The sequence below is a fragment of the Pezoporus flaviventris genome, unplaced genomic scaffold (assembly GCF_033815535.1).
Source record: "Pezoporus flaviventris isolate CSIRO_AGI_PZ_B2104156 unplaced genomic scaffold, CSIRO_AGI_Pfla_v1 ptg000070l, whole genome shotgun sequence".
NCBI lineage: Eukaryota > Metazoa > Chordata > Aves > Psittaciformes > Psittacidae > Pezoporus > Pezoporus flaviventris.
The window spans coordinates 6,248,928-6,256,728 of record NW_026892618.1 but is presented as its reverse complement, the minus strand read 5'-3'; positions in this window follow the sequence as shown (position 1 = coordinate 6,256,728).

The following is a 7,801-nucleotide window of genomic DNA, read 5'->3' as shown; positions in this document are numbered from 1 at the left end:
TCTTTCACCTCTGCAAACTGACTCGACTCACATCCTCTATCAGCAGTTTCTGCAATGTGTTGTAGGAGACTCCATACGGCCACCCTGGGAAATGAGCCGCAGGAGAAAATTTAACTGGAACACCTCTCTTCTGGAGGCTGAGTTCAAGAAGGGAACTGTCCTCCTTAGGCCAGCTTCTTGGGGTGTACCCCTGAAAAATCAGTCAGGTTGGGTAAAAACTGCTTGAGGTTTGGGATGGAAAACCTTTCTCACACCGCAAACCCTCCAGCCAGGAGATGCTCTGGTCTGTGTTTGCAAGAAGTGGTCACCCAAGCCGGGGCGTGAAGGGGAGGGGAGATGCACGAATAGCTCCAGGGACATGCTGGATCCGACCCAAGGCTGCGCCCTGTGACAGATGTGACTTTCTAGGCCTTACTTGTGTTTCATAAGTGTTTCATAAGCGACAACCAAGATAAAAGCTGAGGAAAGATCAAAGCAGTTTTCATGGGTTTTACAGGTTTATCCTTCTTGGTTTCACTTCCCAGTATATCCCAAAGCCTTTCTTCTCCCCCTGCTTACTGCCTTTTCATCTGCCTCCCTGTTTCCACCTGGCAGGTGAGAGCTTGCTGATCTTCCAGCCTCAAGCATGACTTATGAGCTCAACCAGCTTTTCTTTCATACCCAAAAAGCCCTGTTGCATTATTTCAGCTGCGAGACAACTCCTTTCAGTACAAATTCCCTTCGCTGGTGAGATTTAGATCCTTTGCAGAAGCTGGGCTTGAGTTTCTCCTTCTCTGTTTGTCTCTTGCTGTGTTGGCTCAGCAAGGCTCTGGTGTCCAAAGTGCTGATTCAGGGGTGCTGGGACCAAGAGAAACAGTTGAGAAGGGGCTTTCCTGGAGGTGGGAGGGCTGCTCTCCTCAAAAACATTCATACTGCAGAGATGTGGTTCCTTCTTGGTGGAGACCTGGATTTCCCCTCCTGACCATGTGCACTTGTACTTGCTGCTAGAGAACACTTGCTCTTGCCTAGCTTTTTTTTAAAGATGTAACTATTCCTACAGTGTCTTGTGGGTGAAATAGGGAGCATTTTCCTTCAGCGGCCATGGATAGATGTGATCAAGATGTCTGGGTTAGTGGGATGACCCCACTCACCATGCGTAATCCCAACCCCACAACCGTTTCCCACATATCTCATCCTTCCCTGCCTCTCACCCTTGCAGACCCTAAATACCCTCAACAGCAGACTCTCAGCAGTGTTTAACACTGGCAGGATGGCAAGCATTCATCTCTGCCTGTCTGTGACTGGGACCATCACTCCTTCTGCCCCAACCCATGGCTCTTCCAAAAGTAGCATATTTTGGTGCTCCAGACTGCACTCACGTGTATATTGCCTTGCTACCAAGTGGGCCTAGGACTTGGTGTGGCATTGGTAGACGTGGCAGGCAAAAATGCTGGCCACACAGGAATAGCAAGGCTCTCAAACATCCTTCCCCTTTGACCATGTCACTTAAATAGAATCAGCTCTTTAGAGCAGATGTTGGTGCAGGCAGCTGTGCATCACAAGGACTGCTGCTCTGGTGGCTTCTCTGCATCTCTTCAGAGTGGGACCGTGGCTCATCTTGTGGTCCATCTGGCTGGGCATCCTGCCTTGCTGGCTTCCTGTCCTACAGATGGGATAGCTCATGCCAGACTGTGAATGCACCAGGCTGTGGCCTCTGTGTGCAATTCCCACTTGGAGAAGAGGGTCCTGTGAGCAATGGGGATTTGCAAACCCTTCATCTGGTGTGTATCACCTTCAGATTACTTAATCACACTGGACCTCATCAGGAGAGACCCTGCTTCAAAGTGGGGAGCTGGAGGTCATGTGTGGTTGGTGAACTTTGCAAGCAGCGTGGACAAACTTAATGTTACTTGGTCAGATGGGAAATGTCAAGCTGTTGCAAGCACAGATTTTTTAATACCAACTACTTTGAAGAGGTGAAAGACAGTGGAGACAAATGTCATATATGCTGTGGCAGTCAAACCCAGATAGCCTGGAAAGAGATGACATTTGTTGGGAAATGAGTCACTAAGATACATGGGAGATACATAAGCAGAGAAGTGACCTGAGACATGGGGGAGGTTGACTGTTGTGGTTGAGGAGGCTTGTATCAAGCTAGAAATAAAGAAGTACTTCTTTTCTAAAGATGAGCTACTGTCTTCTGACTCAGACAGTAGAAAATGGGTCAAGACCCTGTTTAGTTCCACCGGAAGCAATAGTTATGGGTTATTCTGCAAGACAAATAATGTGGACTCAGCTCAGTTACTGACTCAACTAAAATGTAAAATCAAGAAATAAAAAATGGCAATTCAACCAAGCCTTCCAGCTTCTAGATGAGTATATTGAAATGCCAAACTCTGAAAAGAAGGGGAAGAAGACCTTGCAGTAATACTCCTTGGGAGTTTGGTGGTAGGACTCTTGCTAAATATTTGCCGAAATAAGTTACCCAAATACAGCGTAATTCAGCTCAAGACATTAAAAATGGCCTTCAGGAGGCTGCTCCCTCAGGTATGGAGGGGAAATGTGCTTGCATACCAGTATCTTTGTTGTATTTCTAGCTTTTGTGGCATTTCTGGTACCTTTTTCCCCCTTGTTGTGTGCAGAAAGGTCCAGCTGTGAAAGCCTGTGTGACTCCTTCCATATCTTTGCTGTCCCCTGAGTCTAATTCCATTTTCCATTCTCCAGCAAGTGGTGCAATTGCTGACACAGGTGTACTGAAAGCTACACCCTTGAGCTCAGTTCCCAGCCTCCCCCTGGCACCATGAGTTCGGCTGGATCATCAGTACTCTGGGACAAGTAGGCAAGGTAATCCTGCCACTCTGGTTTAGCTTCTTCTCTTCAGCATCCATTGCGTAGGTCTCCTGAAGTGCTGGCACATCCTCTTTCTATTCCAGAAAAACATGCTGGCAGTTGGCAGAAGCTTCCCATCTTCTAAAGCGCAGGCTAGCTGAAGCTGGGGGAGTTTCCATGGGCATGTTTTGGTCTAGTCATTGCAATTAGACCTGGACCACTTCTTCACTAGCCTGAGAATGAAGTGCTAAAAGGAAGAGTCCTTCCTCCAAGCCAGCAGCAATATGGCCATCAGGTTGAGGTTGCACCAACTGCACAACTAGAGCAGCAAGTCCATGTCAGCCGGTGCTTCTTGCTTATAATGAGCCGGATTGTGATTTACTGGCTCCCTCCCTGTCACAGCCTGACTTTATTTTAATTCATCATTGACTTGCTCCCATGCTGGGTTGGGTTGAGCTGTCGCACGAAGCCCCTATGCAAATCACTAACGGTGCTTATTTGATGGCACCTGTAGTGTCTAGACTGGTTCCTGCATCCGCATGCAAGTGTGTGGAGAGGGAGCCTGGGCCCATGGCCAGGTCACTGATGCTGATGTCATTCTTTGGTCGAGCCCTAGGGTTTCATTCCTGCTTCACATCTTCCCTGCCGGGTGGGGTGACTCTTTCTGCTTTTCCAACTGCCTTTGAGGAATAACGCTGCTTCTCTACTTCATGATAGGTTTGTTTCTTGCAGTACCTAAAGGGGCCAACAAGAAATCTGGACAGGGACTTTTTACAGGGACATGTAGTGACAGGACAAGGGGGAATGGCTTTAAACTGACAGAGGGGAGATTTAGATTAGACATTAGACAAGGAAGAAGTTCTTCCTTGTGAGGATGGTTTGGCACTGGCAGGTTGTCCAGAGAAGCTGTGGCTGCCTCATTCGTGGTTGGATGGGGCTTGGAGCAACCTGTTCCCGTGGCAGGAGTCCCTGCCTGTGGCAGGGGATTGGAAGTGGATGAGCTTTAAGGTCCCTTCCAACCCAAATCAATCTGTGATTCTGTGATTTCAGGTTAACTTGTATACAAAACAAATCAAGATCTTTAGGAGAAGTGAGGGTGCTGCGTGTTCCTCCAGTGTGTTTTTCTAGCAGCAAGTGCAAATGAGCTCAGCAGGCTGGGGATTTTCTCCTGCACTTGCTTGGTGCCATTTGCATCCCTGGGGTGCACGGGATGTCCCAGATACTGTCCCTGCTCTGGGGCTGAGTGGCATGTTCTGACATGCCAGTGAACGTGCACTTACTGCTTTCCCTTCAGCAGAAAGCACCTTCTTGCTGCTCCGTAGAGGTCCTGTGGCTCAGCGTTGACCAGGGAGTCAGGAAAGTTGAATTCACATTTCTGGAGTTTCCCTTAACTTCTATCACCCTGATTGATCTTTTCTTCAGGCTCTGACCTCTTCTCCTTCTTCCTTATCCATTCTCTTTCAGAGCTCTCTCTTACTGTATTGCCTTTCTCTAGCCATCAAGCAAACCAGATATCTGAACCTTGCTTTTAAAGCTGCCCGTAGTAGGTTTTTCACCTACTTGCAGGTGGAGCAGAAGTGTCATCACAGTACTCTGGTGTCTCCAAAAATGAGCCAAAAAATAGATTGTGTCCCTGTGCCATGTCACCAGCAAGCATGTGCCTTCATTCAGACAGTGAACTCCACACCTTCACTCAGCAAGTGACAGTGAGATCAATAGGTGATTTGAAAAACCTGATTTTGGACTGATTTTGTTAGGCTTTGGCTAATTCTGGTTCTCTCGTGTTGAAATTTCACTTCTATACCTGGTATCTGCTGCAGTAAGCTCAGTCTGTTCTGCATCTGAGTACAAATGAAACTCCACCAAGCTCCACCATCTGAGCTGGTAACCAACAGCACAGAGCCTTGGACACCCACACATCCTGGTCAGTCCTTCCCTCCCACTGGACTGTACCCATGAGTTGGTGTTACTTTGGCAGGTTTGGGCTAGTAATTTTTTGGGAGAAAGCAAGGCCAGTTGAATAAAGGGAATGATTCTTCTTAAAATGCAACCAGGAGAAGGGACATCAGGGGGAAAATGGCTAAAGAAGCTATTTTCATGTGTGAGTAAATGAACGCAGGCTGTTCGGGAACGTGTTTTCGAGGTATAGGAGGCACAAAGGGATGGAGAACATCCCAATAGGGCTGGAAGGAACCCTGGGCTGGAAACTGGGTACTGCATCAAGCGTCTGAGACACGCTTTTGTATGATAAGGCAGAAACCAATGCTGTGCCTGGGTGCCTCTGCCTGGGTTGTTGCATGCTGCTGGAATAGGTGTGAGTTTCGGGTGTCTCAGGTTTCAGCAGGAGTCATCTTTATCTTTGAAGCAGACAATGGACCACAAACCACAGCAGTGTCAGATTCACGGCAGCTGGGGCTTTTTGGGGGGTGATTTAGAAACAAACCAAACTCCAGTTTTCATATCACTTGCCAGGAGCCCTGGGTGAGCTGTGGAACAGGAGGGGTGTGCTGAAAGTTCGCTTCCTTTCTGAGCAAACCCAGTGGTTTCAGCATGGCTGAGGTGTTTGTCCATCCTGCTTAAACATGGAAGAGGTTCTTTGGTATTTGTTTCACTTGTCCTCCACTCAGTTCAGGTCATTTCCTACTCACCTCTGAACATGGTCTGTTAACTGCCTTGCTCTTACAGACCAAGTTCTCCCTCATCCTTGGCTCATACGTTTGGAGATGCTGTGACAGGTTTTCCTGTCATCTTTGAGAAGGGACTCAGGTGTGTAAAACCTCTGGTTTTCCTCTGCTAAAATACAGGAGCTCTTCTCATTTTTCCACTCCTAGCTCATCTATGTCCCCTCTCATTTACCATCACTTACTTTTCAGTGTCTTGAAGGAAGTCTTTGACCTCTCTGAACTAGCCTGAGGTTCTCTATGGCTTGATGCCACTAAATTACATGGTTGTAAGTGGTTTAATGGCTGCAGAACCAGAGCAAAGCCATACAGTGGAGCACTTCTTCCCTGCCACAGTCTGAGTCACAGATTGGTTTGTATGGGAAGGGACCTTAAAGCTCAACTAGTTCCAACCCCCTGCCACAGGCAGGGACACCTTCCACTAGACCAGGTTGCTCCAAGTCCCATCCAACCTGGCCTTGAACACTGGCAGGGATGGGGCAGCCACAGCTTCTCTGGGCAACCTGTGCCAGCTTCTCACCACCTTCACAGTAAAGAACTTCTTCCTAATATCTAATCTAAATCTCCCCTCTGTCATCTTGAAGCCAATGGCTTTAAAGTCATGGCCTTCAGGAGGTATTTGCACCACATTTATGTAGGCCTCTGGTTTAGGTACCTTGGTACCTACGTGTCTGAAGGATCTAGTGGGTGTAAAAAAAACAAACAAACAACCCATGAAAAATCTAATAAAAATCACAGAATTAAAAAAGGACTCAAATCAGACTCTTGCCTGCAAAGGTATTTCCTGCTGCAGGAAATACAGAAGCTGTTAGGATAGTTCCAACATGTTTCGGTTGGCCTGGATAAGTCCACAGATGGATATGTGAAATCTGAATTACTGACATCTGGGAAGTGGTTAGTTTAAATAGAGTCACAGGCTAGATCCTTCTCCCTTCTCAGAATGACCACTCAGCATGCAAAAGTATTAGCTACTCACAAGAACTGCAAGCCTTTCCTTCCTGAGAAGACACCGCAATGTCCATCAATGTACTCAGTAGCCATAAACTGAAACCACTGTGACTACTATCAAGATGATTCAGAAACCCTGGGATTACAGCATCTCTGTCAAGTTCTCCTTTCTCTCCACATTTATTTCACCGTTCCTACCCGAAGCAGAAACTCGTAGCAGCTTGAAGACTAGCTAATGTATGTCTTCTGGGGCAATGTTCTGGGGATTCACCAAACTACCCAGGCGATGGGGGAAACCCACGTGCATCACTTCAGAGATGGAGCCAGGGCTGGGCTTCACGATGAAAATCTGCTTCTAGGTATGAATCAAGGGGGTACATCTGAAAGGGCACCACTGGTTATGCTTGGTTCATCTTCACAGCCATGTAGGCAATGACTTCATGCCACCCCACAACCTGAAATTGCAGAGCTGAGCCTGTGCTTTGGGTTGTCTTTCCAGAAGCACCTAGGGCCAGGCCAGGGACACTGTTGGGCAACACTGCTGTTGCAGCATGGCTGTTGCTTCCCTACATCCCCAGGATTGACTTCTCCCACTTGGAGGAAAGCTTCTGCCAAGGCCACCTGTGCAGAGGGGACAACTTCCTTGGTGCTCGAGAGGAAGAGAAGGCACTCCTGCCCTTCCCCCCCACTGGACGTGTGGGTTTCATCCTGGCTGCAAAGTGAATTGATGAGCACCATGGGGGGGCTTGGAGCAACCTGGTCTAGTGGACGGTGTCCCTGCCCATGGTCCCTTCCAACGCAAACCATTCTAAGACTCCATGACTCTCATGGAAGAAGCACTGCAAGGTTGAGCGTAAAGCAACAAGCACAAAGCAGCACATCCCTAAAGGAGGCATCTGGGGTTTTGTGTAGGTCTGGGGGACAACACATGCCCCAGGCTGAAACTCAGGTCACTGTGGCTGAACTGATTGCCCAGGACCCCTCTAAAGCCACCTCTCTAAATCCATCCAGCCTAAACACGGCTCTGTAGCTCCCACTTCTCTCATGGGTAGCCAGGAGATGGACACCTGCCCTGTAGCCACAAATCTGGGTGCCATTTCACACGTAAGTTATCTTGGCCTGTCCATTGCATGTCTCCCAGGGGTAGATTCTTCCTGTACTGGTTTCGTTAAGCACTGCCAGCAGTGGTGTTGGTTTCCCCTGGTCATGGAAGAGCCAGTCTTGGAGCGTGCCCAAGCTCTGTCCTCTCCACTGTGCATCTCTGGGGAAAGTTGCTTTCACTTCTCTCAGTTTTCCCCAGCTATAAAAGGAGGAGCATTTTGAAGTCATGAATTTCAGAAAGATGTTGAAACTTCTTTCGTGCC